The 17,884-nt window shown below is 42.7% G+C and overlaps 1 long non-coding RNA gene across 3 annotated transcripts; it reads right to left on the bottom strand.

Annotated features, from left to right (window-relative positions):
• Nucleotides 1-1,806: 1,806 nt before the first annotated feature.
• LOC144095012 (uncharacterized) lies at nucleotides 1,807-15,447 on the bottom strand. 3 transcript variants are annotated; one of them, XR_013306661.1, is made up of 8 exons: nucleotides 14,636-15,447; nucleotides 14,159-14,229; nucleotides 10,499-10,605; nucleotides 10,189-10,369; nucleotides 7,793-7,906; nucleotides 7,395-7,550; nucleotides 3,560-3,667; nucleotides 1,807-1,878 (listed from the first exon to the last, which is right to left on the bottom strand). It is a non-coding gene; the product is annotated as an uncharacterized LOC144095012 (long non-coding RNA). The 3 variants fall into 3 exon arrangements; XR_013306660.1 differs by lacking the exon at nucleotides 14,636-15,447 and having other exon boundaries at nucleotides 14,159-14,628; XR_013306662.1 differs by lacking the exon at nucleotides 14,636-15,447 and having other exon boundaries at nucleotides 7,395-7,509; nucleotides 14,159-14,628.
• Nucleotides 15,448-17,884: the final 2,437 nt, after the last annotated feature.

The raw sequence follows: 17,884 nt of genomic DNA, 5'->3' as shown, positions 1-17,884 counted from the left end.
AAATAGCATTGAGCGGGGACCTCTTTGAGAGCAGCGACGCTGACTCCTTATTCAGAATAACGAAATTGTTCATTTAGACACCACTGTACTGATTGCAGCACGCGTGCGTAGATATCTACAAGGTTTTGCTCGCTCGAATGCATGCGGTCGCGTACCTTTCGATGCCCGCTCAGCCGTGGCTACCATCGGCTGCGGTTTTCTTCGGCACCTTCGCTTCAGGGAGGAAAAGCGGTCATTTCGATCCAAGATTCGGTCGTGTTCTCCAAAAAAATGTGACATTTCATGTCTCGTGAAGCGTTTATTTTCACGATAACATTTTCGTGCAATAAACACAGCAGAGCTCGTCGGCCATGGCGGCCATGTTGGCGGCGGCGGTGGCGGAGGCGGCCAAACCGGTTTGGCCGCCTCCGCCACCGCCGCCGCCAACATGGCCGCCATGGCCGACGAGCTCTGCTGTGTTTATTGCACGAAAATGTTATCGTGAAAATAAACGCTTCACGAGACATGAAATGTCACATTTTTTTGGAGAACACGACCGAATCTTGGATCGAAATGACCGCTTTTCCTCCCTGAAGCGAAGGTGCCGAAGAAAACCGCAGCCGATGGTAGCCACGGCTGAGCGGGCATCGAAAGGTACGCGACCGCATGCATTCGAGCGAGCAAAACCTTGTAGATATCTACGCACGCGTGCTGCAATCAGTACAGTGGTGTCTAAATGAACAATTTCGTTATTCTGAATAAGGAGTCAGCGTCGCTGCTCTCAAAGAGGTCCCCGCTCAATGCTATTTGCCACTCGTTGATCATATTGCTTTCGCGCTGAGAGATACGCGGCGGCGGGCTGCCGCTTCTTCGCTCCATGTATCTCCGGCCGGGCGTCGCGCCGCCGCGACGTTTTCTGCCGCGCGAACATCGTCGGAAAAAACGTCGCATGTATCCCGGGCTTTACGCCACGCGTACGCCTCCCGCCTGCGCGGGCGGCAACTGGCGCGCGCTCTTAAACTCTACAAAATAATGCCATCCGTACAAAAATATACGTGAAAATTTTAAGTTCACCGCGGTAACCCCCATTGGAAGAATGCGAAAGCATTGACGCCTCCTCGTTTCTCTTTGCCCCTCTTTTCCTCTCTTTACCTGTCTTTGCTTCACATATCTCTTCTCACATTTACTCGATTAAGCACTGATGTAAATTCATCCAATTTCCCATTTACCACAATTAATTGTCTTACTTAATCAAGTTCCATCAATTGCCCATTTTGAGTTTTCAAATTTGGCGTCACGCGTTGGCCCCGCCCACACTTCCGGTTTTCCAAAGTTGGCGCCGCACACTGTAAAAAAAAAATGCTCCGCAGTACAGAGAAACCCGCTGGTAATGCGTTGCCGGAGGGTTTTCCGCAACATGAGGTACGGACTAAATGTCAGAAACAGAGACTCCGTATGACGACTGTCACATTCTTGGTAACGGAAAGTTACGCCATGCTATGCACGAGACTGAAATCGTTTTTTCACAACGAATGCTTATGTTTTGTTCTTATTGAAGTTTCCGCAATGTGTATGCATACGTCCTCCGTTTACTCGGAAGTCATTTCATCTAGAGCGGAAATTATCAGTATTGTAATTATGTACTTTCTGTAGTACATGAACATGCGTCTTCGTATAGCTTCTGCCCGCAATGTTCACTGCAGATATAGCCGTCCAGGTGCCGAAGAAATAAGTATTATGTACAAGGCTTTCCTTTACGCATATTATGTAGTGCATACGTACAAAGAATGCAGCTTAGAATGAAAGAGTGGTAAGTGTTTGGGTGAGTACAAGTACATACGTTTTATTTTCATGGCAAAATACACACATTGTAAATCTGCACATTGCTGTCGGATCCATCTGAAAAGCATAAAAAAATCCTCATTTAGTGGTCACACAACACCAAATATAAATTTCACAAATACATTTCAACCATCCGCTATTGAACAATCGGCTTTCGTAGAAGCTTTCAAAAGCCATTCACCGAGAACCAACCCGTTATAATTTATTGCCCAAAATTCATTTCTCATAACAGTAAACAGTAAAAACCACAGGTCCAGAAAGAAGCAGACAAAATGCGCTTTCCCGGGCGGCACTGTGCGCATGAAAGTCTTTACAGTTGCTTATCATTTTGTGCAAATAGAAAGTAGCTCAGGATGGGGGCCAGATGCAATTCAATGCAGCTGCCTTTCTGTACATAGTACTAAATGCACAACTTAGCGAGCAAGGAACATTGGTAACATCTGAAAAAGGTGGGAGACGCTTGCCGAATTTATCGTCCATTCAATTTGTTATAGGCAAGACAAGACGAAGTGAAAGTCCCCGGGCATGCCCGTTGCGGCAGATTATGACGCTTTTTATTATGGCATTCCAATATCTCTGCAGTGTGCCTCACAAGGAACGGATGCTCAAGTTTCAAAAAAAGGGCTCTTGGCAGAAATTTAACCAAAGGCCGTTGCCATGTGAACCTTTTTAAAATGATGACCCAGAAAGACGAAGTGTCCTCATGTGTCTGATGCAAAATAAGGATGAAGGCATGAGTCTTTCTGCTTTTTGAACAGCTGTGATAAGTTTTTTACTGGTACTGCTTGGTGCAGCTTCAGTCTCCTTCTTGACATTTTGTGAAATAATTATATATCTGCGAAAGATCTCGCTAGCAAACATTTTGGCACTAATGGAGAAGCAAAAAGACTCATGTCCTAGGCCTTTTTTTGTGACACTAAAGGAAGGCTTGCCTTTTAGAGTCATTGATTACGAAGAGGTCCATGTGGCAACAAACTTTGAGAGAATTTCTTCAAGGGCTCTTTGTTCTCATGAGGTGCCCTGTAGACATACCACAACACCTCAGTGAGCTGTTACCAGCCCTGTGAGTTCACTGTCACTTGACATCAAGGGTATGTACTTTTCCTCGCCACATGCAGCAATGATGTATATGTCAAGAGAAAGCATAAAAGATTTCTAAGTGCAATTCTAGATTGCTTGCAGAGGAAAGCACAAGAGAGGCCATGCTCAGCTGTTACCTTTGCTTCTTGCTCGAGTTCTACAGTGAGTACTACGTAATGACAGGTGTCTGCATCAACTCATATTTAACACCCGTCCTGTGCGACCTCCATCTTGCTCTACATGACAGGCAACTTTATAACACCCTTCATGCAAAGAGTGTCATCAGGGTCGGTGTGTCCTGTCAGTTTCCTGGTCCTGTGGTTTGTGCTGTGTTTTCTACTCTTAAATTATTTACTGCCTTCATTCTCCACTCCATGAAGCCTGAATGTGCTACACTGGGCTGCTCCACGCGTTGTGGAGCAGCCCAGTGGCCATTTTTTTTTCATACGTCGGAGGCACTCAGCTCGAAAGCCATGCTGACTATATTCAGCAGACAAGGGTACATGTGAGACACATCATTAATAACTAATTCCCACAGTGGTATCTGGTGCAAGAATATCTAAATACTACTCAAGTTTTGCTTAAGTTTTCAGATACGCTCTTAGATTAAAAACATAATTTGGCTACATTAGCAGAAGCACAGAACCAAGGTACTCACCAGTTACCTGAAGCACTGTACGCAAGTTCTCGTGCCATCATGAATACAGCACACTGTCCACGTCTTCATAATGCCATGTCACTCCAGCACTTCGGTAGCAAAATTTTCCTTTAAAAAAAAGTAGTTTTGTTTATGTTAGACTGGTCATATTTAATTTTACTATATACTATGTACTTCTCATTGTACTGCCCCAGACTAAAAAATACCAATGATCACGCTTTGAATTATGTCATATGTGATCACCAAATTATGTGATCACCAATATGTTCTTAGAAATTCTGATTGAAATAAATCTGACAAAATATTATTTCAGAAAATGTGGCACAAGGAAGAAGGACGCTAGCTAGATAACCTGGACGAATGTTTTCAGTTGCATGCAGCCACCGGCACCATTGCACACAAAATGTACAATAAAGTGGGTTTTACCTTTCCGAATAGAATTTAATGCTGCAAACATTTAAGTAAAAAATTTCAACCTTCCATTCCGCATAAAGGAAAGAAAATTCCTCTCGTTTTTTCACAAGCCTCTGCAAGTACACAATTCAGTGAATCTACTCTACAAGTACTTGAATCTATCAGCACGAGACAGGGACGAGAAAAGAAACAAAACAGGCACTGACTCGCAACTGAAGTTTATTGAAGTGAACAGTGTATATACAGAAAAGCCACACGCCACAAACTACACAATTACACATAAGCTACATCACAACATAAGTAAAAGATTGCCCTTAACATTCCTCTCATCTAGACAGTCCAACCCGCTGCATGTTAACGCTATGGGCAGCACACTCACACATTCGTCACCGAGTCATAAGATGTGTCTAACCTCGATAATTTTCTGGTTAATCTGCTGTGAACGTAGTGTCAAAATGCGTGTTGCCGAAAGGAATGGCTAGCAGCCTTCACATCCCTTGTAATATGCAGATAAGTTACAACCCCTACCAATATCCAAATACCTCTCATGCTCCTGTAGTCTTACATTGATACACATTCCAGTTTCACCAACATAAACCCAACCACATGATAATGGTATGCAATGCATGCAATGGTTGCAAGGCACATATATGTTGCCACGTTTCACTCGACACATGTGCTTTTCCCTAACGAAATTCACAAAATTATTAACAATTTTACAGATTGTAGACAACTTATTAGGGGCCGAACACACCATTTTTACGTCATACCTTCTGGCCACAGTTTTCAAATTTTGCAACAATCTGCAACGACACAGTCAGTCTTTTGGCATCTCACTGGCTGGCCCCAGCCTGATCATGCCAGTCCCTGCGAAGGGGTTTCAGCTTTAAACATGCTAAAGGGAAGAATGGCACAGCATCAAGTAACGAGGAAAGCAGGACAGCACACCCACACACAAGTGCCAACCCTGGAGCAGATACAAAATCCAAGAGCGCGTGCTTGACATTCAGCGTTGACAGTCAAGGAAACGAGGAAACACGGATTTGAACGCTAAAGATTGAACGAGCCCGATCCTTGGCTGCCAACGCTGAATGTCAAGTACACGCTCTTAGATTCTGCATCCGCTCCAAGGATGGCACTTGTGCGTGGGTGTGCTCTCCTGTTGTCCTCGTTACTTGATGCTGCGCCATTCTTATCTTTAGCATGTCAGACCAACTTGCCCAATCTTATATGCTCAGCTTTAACAATTTATCGCACGCTTCTGCAATAGCATGGTTGGGAAATCATGCTTTCATTAGCCTTAAAATCTTCTCTTGGAAACCAGTTGTCACGCTGTAAAAGCATGGCTTCACCAATACCGAGCCTAGACTTGACGACGCATTGCTATCTTTCACTAGCTTAGAATCGTTCGACCAACAGTCAAGTAGCTGCTTAACACTCCTGGGTGAATATCGCTAGCACACATGGCGTGTGCAGAACATCAAGGTAAGGTTCAGAAACCGCAGCTCTTTTTGTTGGGACATTTTCACCAAGGTAAACTTAAGACAAAGGCCTTGCTCCTTAAACAAGTTCACAATATGTACAGGTCCCACACAATCACAACCTTTGTAAAATACCAGAAAATCATAGACGTAGCGAAAGATTTCCCCCAGCCCATGCAATTTCTTGGCAATCATTCCTTCCACCCTGCTTAAGAGAATATTGCTTAGCACAGGGGCAACCTTCGAATCGATACATTTAGCAGACTTTTGAACATATGCCGCACTGCCATACTCCACAAACATGCTCTTCACTTCAAATAAAAGGAGGCAAGTGCCAAAAAAGACTTATGTTACACACCCATTCCTAAACACGAGCTCATCGTTGTGCTCCGATATACACATTCATAAGCTTTTCACAAGATCTTCATACGGGATAGAATAAAATAGTTCTACATCGACACTAATCACAAGACAATCCGCTGGATTGTCATTCTTAAGATACTCAACCACACTGCGAATTGAGTACAAGAAATGGATCTTCAAGATGCGAAGTAGACAGATGCTTTTGCAAATAACCAGAGATAATTTTGCATGAATCCTTTTCTGAAATTTATCTGAAGAGCATGTTATTGAATAGCATTTATTTGAAGAGCATGTTTGTAGAGTAGTGCAGTGCGGTATGTGTTCTAAAGTCTCGAATATGTAGTGGTTCAAAGGTTGACCTTGTGCTAAGCAATATTTTCTTGAGTAGGGTGGATAGAATAATTGTCTAGAATGTGCATGGGCTGGGGGAAAAATCTTTTGCTATGTCGATGATTTTCTGGTCTTTTATAAAGGTTGTGATAGTTCGGGACCTGTACATCTTCTCAAGTTGTTTAAGGAGCAAGGCCTTTATCTCAGGTTTACCTTGGAGCAAATGTCCCAAGAAAAAGAGCTGTGGTTTCTGGACCTTACCTTGATGTTCAGCACACTTCATGTGTGCTGGCGAGTGTTAAGCTGCTACCTGGCTACATGTCGACCATTCCAAGCTAGTGAAAGATAGCATTGCACTTTCTAGCGCGGGCTCAGAATTGATGAAATTATGCTTTCACAGCATGACGACTAGTTTCCAAGAGCAGATTTTAAGGTTAACGAACGCAGGATTTCCAAACCTTGTTACTGCAAGAGCATATGATAAATTGTTAAAGAAGCTGAGACAGTTTTGCGGCGACCGGCACAATCTGGCTGGGGCCAGCCAGCGAGATGCCAAAAGACCAGTTGTGTTACCGTATGTACATAAATTGTCGCAAAATTTGAAAAATGTGGCCAGAAGGTATGATGTAAAAGTGGCTTTCTCGGCCCCTAATACGTTGTCTAAAGCATGTAAAATTTTAAGAATAATTCTGTGAATGTGGCTCGAGAAAAGTACACGTGTAGAGTGAAATGTATATGTACCTTGTAAAATGAATGTGGTATCAAATATTATTATCTTGTAGTCTGGTTTACGTAGTGCAACTGGAAGGTGTATGAATGTAAGACTACAGGAACACAAGAGGGTAGGGGCTTGGCTAGGTGGTTGGGGTAACTCTGCTGTACACTGCACGGGATGTGAAGTCTGCTACCCTTTCCTTTTGGCAACACGCATTTTGGCAGTAAATTCAGAGAGATTAAATGGGAGATTATCGAGGATAGACACATCTTAAGACTCCGTGAAGAATGTGTGTTTTGTCTATCGAGTTAACACACAATGAGTTGGACTACCTCGATCAGGGAAATGTTGAGGGCGATTTTTGACTCATGTTGTCCTGTATGCTTATCTGTAACTACATGGTTTATGGTATTGCTTGGCTTTTTATATATTCCCTGTTCACGCCAATAAACTATAGTCGCGAGTCAGCACCTGTCTTGTCTCCTTTCTCATCCCTGTCTTTCGCGCTGGTGGATTCACCGCAATGGCTCACCTCTGCAGAAATCCAAGGCATGACATTTTCCTCTTCACACTCGTGGTTCAGCGCATAATACGGCAAAGGCTTTTCAATTCCAAGGAAAGTTCATGGCTCCATTGAACACTGCCTCCTGCTTACAAGACACAGAGCAGCAATCATTGTAGATTCTACCTGTGACACAAAGAACAAAGTTTTAGTTTGAGTGGACTAAACTAGGAAAGCAGCACAATATATCTATAGCCAAATAACTGAACTGAAAGAAATAGAGGGTAGTGTAATAGTGAACACACTGATATGTTGCAAGTGAGATATATGCTGAATATATTACAATATCCAACACTGCTACCATTGCCTTAGCCAACTACTTCATAAATAACAATAAATGCAGTATCACAAAAATACTGATAACGTACTATGTGCTAATAGTAGCAGTGCAGGTTCCATGAAAAAAAAGGGCCCAGTGCTGAGTGTCGTTCCCACAGCAGCCTTGTGACCAATGGCCGGTGTAAAGGAAAGAGGAGGAATGACTGAAAAGAAAAAGAGCCAGGGGGAAGGAAAATAGGTATAGAAGGGCTTAGGATATCATAGGCAAATAAGGTTGTTTAGACAGTGAGCACAAAATAAACATTACCACACAAGTACAGACATACAAGACCAAACATATATATCATTATGCAGAGTGGAAAACTTGATGCCATTTAGCCCAAAATATGTTTTCAATAAAGTGATTATAATTATTAATAGAACAACTGACCGAGTGAAACCATAACAGGGATGAACAAGGAAGTTGTTAATATTCTGGCAGAAATTAAAAGAAGAAAATGGATCTGGCCAGGGCATACAATGCAGAGAATGAATCACCAATGGTATCTTAGGGCAACATAATGAATTTGATGGATTTTAATGGCACAAGGGCATCTGTGGCCAAAGAGTGCCTTAGCACACGTTATTTCGTCTACTCAAGGTGAAATCAGAGACCCATTTCCCAAGCATTTCATTCCAGATAAGCTGAGCACCACGCCAGGAAACAGCTTGTGCATTGTATCGCAACAAAATGAATTTCACCCTAAGGAAAATATAGCAGGAGATAGCTGATTATAAGCTCACTAGATAAGATTAGGTGATTTCTGATAGTGTGGCATGTACTGGTGCAGGACACAGATAATTAAACTGGAAAAGGCCATTGTCCTGAGGTGAATGTAAACTAAGCAATGAGGATAATGAAATTGGCTACACTAGAGCTGTTAAGAATCAGCTCAAGTTCCATGCTTCAAGATGATGCAAGTTTGCTCAGTGAAAAAAAATCATAAGTTCACCCAAGAATTGGTATCTTGGCGGTATCAGGCTGCAGGTGCAGATGAATTAATCCTGCCTCAGAGAAGAGCTACATAGAGCACAAAACATTTTAGGCCAGTCCTACACTGACAGCTGTTAATAACTATTTTAAAACTGTTTTTCATTGCACAAACAATAATACCAAGTTTGTGTTGGTCATGTGATTATGTTACTGAGGCTCTCCTAAAAATTCTAGCCAGAGCTAAAATACAAGCTGTCTCACCTAAGTTTTTATATCAACAATGAGAACATAAACACATGCAGATTATTCAAGTAGAATTATTATTCTTCATGACGTGCCCTACAAATTTTAAATTATACTGAAAAGTAATAGAGTGGAGTGCTTGTGCCAAAAATACTAAACCTCAGCAACAAAGAGAACACAAGATAAAGGCAACAACATATTGCCCAAAATTTATATGTTTGACAGAACAAATATGAAAAGAAAACCTCTCCACAACTGGAACAAAGCAGCGTGATACCGAGCACACATTTGAAAATTGTTTCATCCAAATCCCCAGTCTGGTGCTCCAGCACTCTTCAGCCAGCATGTCATGAAATGTACCATAGTTCTGGTAGCTGTAAAGAGTATACAGCTGATCCGGCATTTTGATATGTGAACAGTAACCCTCAATGACCACCAGGTTGAATACTTTCAAGAGGCTGTTCTAGTAACAAGACTGCAGTGAAACACTTAGCAAGTTATGCGGGCGTAATAATGCAAACCGTTAATCTAAGAGTTCGCTACCACGCAACTCTGTAGTAACTCCTAAAGTGTTGCAATCGAACGAAAAAAAGGACTGCCTATTATATAAACAAAAGTCAAGAGGCTGCAATGCAAGGCCACGACAGAAGTGCTGCAATACAGCAATAGTGATACAATGTACACTTTAAGCAACACAATGAAACATGATCTTTTATCCTTAATTATCAGAATTTAAATATTTGTTTTCCTTGCTCTCTTGCAAAATTAAGTTTAGATCGTGAAAGCGCTCGAAAAGACAAGGATACAGAAAGAGATTTCCACACAGTGCGCTTACTTCCAGTGTCTTTTTGAGCACATCCACTATCTAAACATGGTAACCCAACTAGTTTAAACGCTGTCGTTATTCCAAAATTAAGCCTTTCACAAAGTGGGAGCCCCTTTCCCCATACAAGGTGCACCATAACTAATCCAGCACTTTTTTCATGATATGTTTTCTCTGAGAATAAACACTGTTTGAAGATTTTGCAATAGTACTTGTCTTTTCGATTCTACGAATGTATCATGCAAGTGTTCAATGAAATGACCATCTGCCTACCTTGATCATTGCTCAAAATCAGGTTATAATGCACCATGAAGCATGTATGTGCAACCCTTCTGCTGGCTTGTATGCAGCAGGTTTGTCTAGCTAGGCGAACTGTGGTTTTGCTATAAAGATGAAATGGTACTTTGGAAGTGAATGGTTTTCTAAAATGCATTTAACATACATACCGGGGCTTTAACAGCGCCTGGTGTAAGCAACATCAGTGGGGGGACCGCAGGAGTGGCCTAGTGGTCCGAGCATCTGCCTCGCAAGCGGTAGGTGTGGAGTTCGATCCCCAGTGCCATCGGGTAACCAGCGGTGATACAATGGGTCGTTTCAATGGCCAGTTTAAAACTTGAAATAACCATGCTGCAATATATACAAAAAATGATTTGTGTGCTCTCTCTTACATGACATAGTTAATCATATCATAGTGTTGGTAGAACACAAAATGCATGTGTGGAACATATACATGCACTGTTTTTGTTCACATCTTACCTGCTATGTGCTGTTATGGCATGTTATGTGCTGGGAAAGCAACAGGTAGTGAGCAATGTTGTGTTGCAGCCTTTCTTCTGATGGAATTTGAATCATGTGAGGTGCAGCTGAAAGAAATTGTTTCATACATAAGTATATTTCATGTAACACAACAAAAAGTGCACAGCCCCATCATGAGTTGTGGTTTAAACTAACAGCGAGCTTTTTACTACTCTATTTAACATATGATGCAAGTCAGTGATGCTGGAGGCACAAAACTAAATACTGTGAGGTAACAAGAGCTAATATGGACAATCATGCCTTCAAGAGATATTGTCAATATATATTTTCCTGAATGAACTAAAGTTATCCTTAGAAGCATTCAGAGGAAGATAATTTTGCTAAATGCCTTTTGCCAGAATAGGCCTTTTATGAACCAGTTGCAAATGAAAAGAATAACTTTAGGACCATGCTATGCATGGTCTAACGCCAAAGTAGTTGCATACAAGCAGTATACTATGCCCCTAGTTTTATGGTGGGCCTGTACTGCACAATTTTCATGCAAGGTAGTGGAAAGTATGTGCCATGAAACAGACCTCTGCTTGCTGAAACTGGCAAATAAGTACTGGGTTTTTAAGGCAGGAAAAAAGTTATAGTTCCTTCTGTAGGTTTTGAACTTCAGGTTAGTTATTTGAAAAATATCAATCCCTGAACTGCAATGATTGAAGTTTTTAGCAAATAACATTTCCATGGTAACAGTGGAAACGCTCTTTTATATGAGGAACGACTTTTCAAAAGCCTGCGTTTCATGGTGGCTGTCAAGTAGCCCTGATAAAGCGAAACCAGTCACGACACACAACCAAGCCCCCGTAGTACATTTTCAACTATACCCTCATGATACAGCTTTAAAGTAAGTGTTAAGCAATACAAATACAAATCCCTTGATTTCCTTCATGATTTATCACTGGTGTATACATACAAAGATAACCGTACAAGAAGTGGAGTGCATGGTACAGAGAGAGTAGGCAGATGGTTTCTTGACACTCAAAAAGTGAACAAGGGAAGGAAAAATCTCAGGGTGCTTGCCGTTTCGACAAGACAACTTGTTTTCGTCTGGGTTCAACATATACAGAGGAAACTTAGAATGAAGTACAGGGTTGTCCACTCTTAGTGCGAACACGCGAGCACATGGCTGTGCTCTTTGGGCCACTGTGTCTGACATGGCCACACATCGAAGTGTAACATGACACGAAGCACCACATCCAGGTGCATCTCCTCTTGCGCCATTTTGCAGCGATGAGTGGCTCCGCCGCACATATTGGACCTCTAAAGAGTGCGGCCATGCGCTCACATGTTTGCACTAAATGTGGCCAGCTCTGTACATTCCGGAATTGGCATAATTATTTGAAAATGCCTTGCACATGGTCAGAGGTTTCCCAACCCACATTTTCCCCCTCCTTTCCTGCTTTCTTTAATTTATCGTTATACTTTAACCTTACGCCCTGCACCTCCTGACATCACTTCTCGGAACCTTGGCTGCCATACTCCTCCCCCTCCCCCTTCGTTTTGCCTTTTCTCCGAACCTGCCCTCATTTTTTCTTTTTACTTCAAATTATTTTGCCCCCCCCCCCTGGAACTTTATTCTGCCATGCTCCTTAATTCCTTTATCCTAGTTTTTCAGGAAAAGGCAGCCAGCCATACCAAGCCACCTGTTGTGGCTGGACATAAAGCCATTCAAGCCCACTATCCACACTCCATACCCCGAGATTCGTTTCTACTGAATTGGGCTTTTTTGTTTTCACAGTTCTGCAGGTCAACCGGTTAATCTTCTTTAGCAGCTATCATGCCTGGTCAAGGTTCATGCTCCCAATCGTAACGCCCTTCCCATATCGCACCCTCGTCCCACACAACAGGCCTTTCGCCTCGAAGTGAAAACCTAATTTAAACCCCACCAATGATGAACACTTTGCCAGACAAAGACAAGTCCTCTTGTCGAAACGTCGGCAAGCACCCTGAGGCTTTTCCCTTCCTTATTCAGTTTGTGAGATACCAGGGACAGGTGTTCAAGCAGCCATACCACACTAATACCCCTGTCACACGGGCACCGCAAAGGCCTTTGAGAATCATATCCAAAGGCGTAAGGAGTGCAGCTACCCGGTACAAATGTTGCGCCTTTGTCGCTAAGGGCCTTGGAGGCGAAGGCGCTCAACCGAGACCTTCGGAGCCCGAAGACGCGGCATTCGAGAAGCTGTGATCGCAGTACCATCCAAAGTCAAAAAGTAAAAGCAATAAAAAAAATACATAAGCTAATAATGTTTGAAAACATTTTTTTCAAATACGAAAGGTGTGTCTGGCTTTGGTTTTTGTACGGGTGTTTATGTTTTATGTTCAAATTTTAAGACAGTGAAAGTGTTGCGGCAACACCGAGCGCCCATGGAGGCCAAGGCAATACACGTACAAAACCTGCTCCTGCTGATGAGAGTAGCTGTTGCAGTACTTTTAAGGAAGCAATCAGAATAAAAAATTGCCAAAGCTCAACGAATGAACAGAATACACCACTTTAATTTTAGAACACTCACTTCAGCCACCTCGAGTATAGCAGTGGGTGCTAAGCCTGAACGACTTTCACCTTTGGGCTGCACTGTGTAGCTGCATCGCTGCTCCTTTAAGCTTTCGCTCCTTTGGTGAAAAATGGTGCCTTTGCTGGAAAGGCCTTCGAGGAATGCCATGTGACAGGGGTATAAAGCACATTTTTTACTGACACGAAAGACTCAGTGCCTTTAGTTCTGACAACATTCTGAATCATGCTTTGGTGGCTTAGCATATCAGAATACTGGACATGACAAGATCAGCTAATTAGTGAGGGCTATTATTTGCTATAGGTAAAATTATAACATTCTCCTAAAATAATGAAAAGAAACCACCAGCACTGACATCAATGTACAATTTGGCTGTAACAGACTGACATGACAATCTAGTTAAACGTAAATTCTCTTTTCGCAGTTCAAAACTGCATGCATTATTTCTAGAAAGCGCGAAAACAGAAGCTCATACATAGTGCCAAAGAAAAGAGTGCATAATAGTACCACTTATGAGGTGTTTATCGGCAACTGCAATGAGCAAGGCTATGTTAATGGCAATCCAGAGTTATTATGTGTCTTACGAGCGCAAGCACTTGCGAGGTGATAGCAGCTGTGGACGCAGCTGTCCATCGCAGTTTTCAGTCTGTCGAGATAACACATGGGGTAAGGTATTCTCTGTTTTGCTGCCGAAGGCAAAACCGTCAGTGAGTGGAGTTGCCTTGCTATTCACTGTCAATATCTACTGCTCAATGTAAAGGAAACTAGGGCATAAAACATACAGCATTTCATATTATGCTTTGGCCAAATGCAGTGAGAATGAAACAGACTAGAGACTTGTCTTATGACGTTTGCACTCTTTACTTTGCACCAGAGGAAAATAAATTTATGTACAGTTGACCTACTGCTTGCCACAGTCCTAGAAGAAATGAATCCAGGTCTCAGAAATTCTACCGAGAGAATACTGATGCTGCATGTGCATTTCTCTGAACTGTTCTGAAATATGCAGAAGTTACCACTTTTTTTACTACCTGATTACATACTGTAATCTTTGCAAGGAATATGAGGTCAATGGACTGGGAAAAAATGTCAGGAATGGTACCTTTGGTACTGGGCACTTGGACAAACAAATGACCCACTGGGCGTCCCCAGGAGCTCTGCTACCAGGCACCCCTGGCAACAGTAGTCAATTTTCCAGATCCAAAGGAGCCATGCGAATGATTGCCGAAAAGTCAAGTTTAAGGACAGCAGATGCATGAACACAAAACAGTTTTCCAACTTTGTTTCAGTGTGATAAATGGTTTCAAATGTCTAGACTATATCTGGTAGTACACAAATTATCAGAACACCATCTCCCGCTCAGAATCATCTCAAAACACATTCGACACGCAGTACCAACATGGACAGTTCGTGCTTAATTGAATCCAAAGGTTTACGCTGATCGACCAATATTACTCTAAATAGAGACAGAAAGCGCATGCACGTTGTACTGATGTTATCGTGAACATAACATGCGACGAGACGCAGGGTTACAATACAAACAAAAAACCGCTTTCAAAATTTGAGAACAAAGGCTCACCTTCTCACAAGTTCGCCAAACCGGAGACGTTGCCGAGTGGCTGCCGCCAAAGTCACTCGCAATGCACAGAAACAATAAAAATGCAGTGCCGCTGACTTTCCTTGAGCAATTCCAGTCGACTGAACTTCCAACTGTTCGCACCGACTACCTCTGCAAGCATGTCTAAAAGTTAGCGGCGCAGCCGCGCCATTTGCAATTTACGGAGCAACACGGGAAATTCATAGCGCCATTCGCGTATTCGCGCTCAAGCTCACGTCGCTGATGTCGCAAAGGCGCACAACGGCAAAAACATATAAGATGTATTTAATTTTACGGTAGCTTTTTTAGCTGACAACCTGAATCGTTTGATATATTCTTTTTTCTTTTCGTTGCATGAACGTTATTACCACCAGCGGCAGCGCAGCTTGGCCATGGCTAGCCATGGCGAAGTCGAAGCGCTAGCCGAGCCCGCAGTCGGAAACGTGCGCAGTTAGCGCAGTGTGGAGTTGAATGAACAGGCGCTATGGAATGGGTTTTTGTTCTTCCGTGTTCGCTGCGTGCGTCCTGCGCGTTGCGTGTCTTTAGTATGTGTGTGTGTGTATGTGTGTGGCCGGAACGCTGCATTGGAGTGTACATACAACAGCTCGCTGTCCCGGGCGGCATCGGTGCGTAGTAAAACGATCATGCAGAATGTGCGTTACAATGCCAGTGGCCCTGCACGAAAGAGGAGACTTGAAGCCGACGGAAAAGCTGCTCTCCCTCGTGGGACTGCAAGAATCTGGCGAGTAACAGTCGACGCGCGTTTCGGTGGATGATTCCGTTCACCACGCCAAAAAATTCAGCACTGGCCATTAGCAATGATGAACTGCTGCTGCATCATCACCTGTGTGATGTTTGTGACAAGCTTGTTGGATGTGAACGTGGCCATGAATGGTATTCGCCGAGCAGTGGCCCTCAGGGCGTGGCACCAGTGGATACCTGAAGACGATTACTGTTTGCCCGCGCCCTGGCGCCTCGCATTCAACCGAATGCTTTGGCGTTATCTATATCTGATTTTCACACGTAGTTGGACTCGCAAATATTACAGCGTACAAACGTACCGTCGGAAGAGCACCATTTTTCTTTTTTTAGGGAGGGGGTAGGGGGATTACCGTCTGCTCAAATTTAATGTCACTAATATTTTGAGCTTATTTTCTAAACAGGTGCCGTGGTGGCACTGTAAGCAGTGCATTTACTGGGCAGAAGTTTATTTTATGTTGTGTTGGCACAAGGTTAATGATTGTCATTGTACTGTGGTGCCATGTTCAAACAAAACACATAATTGTACACTCTCTTTGAAGAATGTCTAATGAGGTAATAAATTACTGAGCAGCGAGTATGCACTGTGGTAAATGTGACGAACGTTACTGAATTACTTCACACTTGTCATGTTCTGTTGTCGTTAGTGATTACGTATGCCTTGGTGTCTTCTGCTTTCCAGTGTAGGGGTCGAGAGGCATGTAGAGCTCCACTTAGCAGCTTTTTTTCCTTCCATTCTCTACTGGCCAACGTGGTAAAATAAACTCAACATAATGCGTGATTGCTCAGACCTAGATTAGACTACCATTTCACTTATTTACTCTCAGGGCCAATTGGCATCGAAGAGAGGAGAGCAACTAACATAAATACATGTGTAGGCAGATTAATTAAAATGATTATACACAGCAGACTTGAAGGCATTGGATGCAGTGGTGGACATGACGAAGGCAGAGAAGATGTGACAGCTGGAAACGTATAAGAGTGGAAATCTGCGTGAGTTTGTACGCGACTTAAGGTGAACGCTAGCAAAAAATTAAGAAGGCGCAGAAGACTGAGGCCAGAGTTAAAACTGTAGTTTAACAGAGGAAAGCACCTCCCAGCAAGCCAAAATGTGCACATGCAAGCAGTTGTGTGTACACAGAACATAGAAAATGAAACTCCTTTTTGGACAGAAGGAAAGCTAAGGCACATTGCTTATTGTGATGTTGCTTAAAAAGTTGGTGTCTAGTTGTTGCCCTTCATATCTGGTCCTTCCACACCCAGCAACTGAAATGCCATCAAAAAGGAGCATCTCCAATCACTCTAATTACATGGGAGGTACACATCGCCAGATGTCAGAGGCTTGGCGTCTCATCTTGCAGACTAGCTAGTTTGGCAGATTTAAACTTTACCGCATGTAAGAGGCATGCGGTAGCCTTGAAGGGGAGTATTTCATAAGTGTTACAGCATATTGTACAGTGCTGGCATGCTTCATTATTTACATCACAGTAATATGCTAGCACAGGCTGGAAAGTTTCTAAGTGAACAGAAAAAAACAATGTTCATGCCATATCTTAGCCACATTCTTAGTATTGTATAAAAAGTGCAAATAAGGTATTCCTCATTTTTTTGTCAGCTTTTTCTTTTTGTGCATTGATTTTTTGCAAGTTAGCAAGGTTCTACAGTCTTGTGTGCCTATCGGCTGGCCCCTTGTTTGTCAAAGGTACCGAGTACACAATGGGTCGTGTCAGTGCAAGCTAAGTAAACGATGGATAGAAAATTCGTGCTTTCAGAGTATTTCCAGAAAAAACTGCTATTATTTCCTACTCAGGATGGGGGAACAGCATCGATGGTGCACATCCTCCTTGTCACTGCAGCAATTATGGCTGCTGGCTGCTCTTTGGTGGCGTTTCATTTATCTGCAGGAAGAGCAGGCATGAATGGGTGGCAATAGGTACCTGCTAAATTAAACATTGCATTGAGCAATATGTTGTTGTGTCGGTGCTTTTGTTATCCATGAAGGAGTTGGTGTTTTTGATTAATGGTTGTGTAGCAAAGATGTAACTGCTACATTGCACTGCATTCACAGATTTGTTTGCCCATGCTTTTGGTTTACTCAGTTGTTTATTTCCTTACCAAATGGCAGATGGAAATTCGGCTTTCAAATTGTGCACTTTCATCATGTTTGCAATGTACTTTCAGCTGGTGTTCAGTTTCACTTTGGAGAAGTTGTCCAACCATTGTCTGTGTCTAAATGTTTTCTAACAGTTGACCTCATTACGCAGCATTTCTCACAGGAAGCAAATGTTGCAGTAACATTTTTATTAAATGTTACTCTATCATGTGGCTAGCAATGTAGCGAAAAATATTTTCATCAAGTCAGCTTTTAACATTATAGCAAATTAAGGCCTTTGTTATTTAACGTTGCTCACAATTTGTACCAATCACTCAACCTTGAAGCAACGTAATGCGTTATCACCCTTCTTCGGCTCT

This window comes from Amblyomma americanum, chromosome 6 (assembly GCF_052857255.1).
Source record: "Amblyomma americanum isolate KBUSLIRL-KWMA chromosome 6, ASM5285725v1, whole genome shotgun sequence".
In the NCBI taxonomy this organism is placed as follows: domain Eukaryota; kingdom Metazoa; phylum Arthropoda; class Arachnida; order Ixodida; family Ixodidae; genus Amblyomma; species Amblyomma americanum.
The sequence above is the reverse complement of the archived record's forward strand: the minus strand, read 5'-3'. Positions and strand labels throughout refer to the sequence as shown.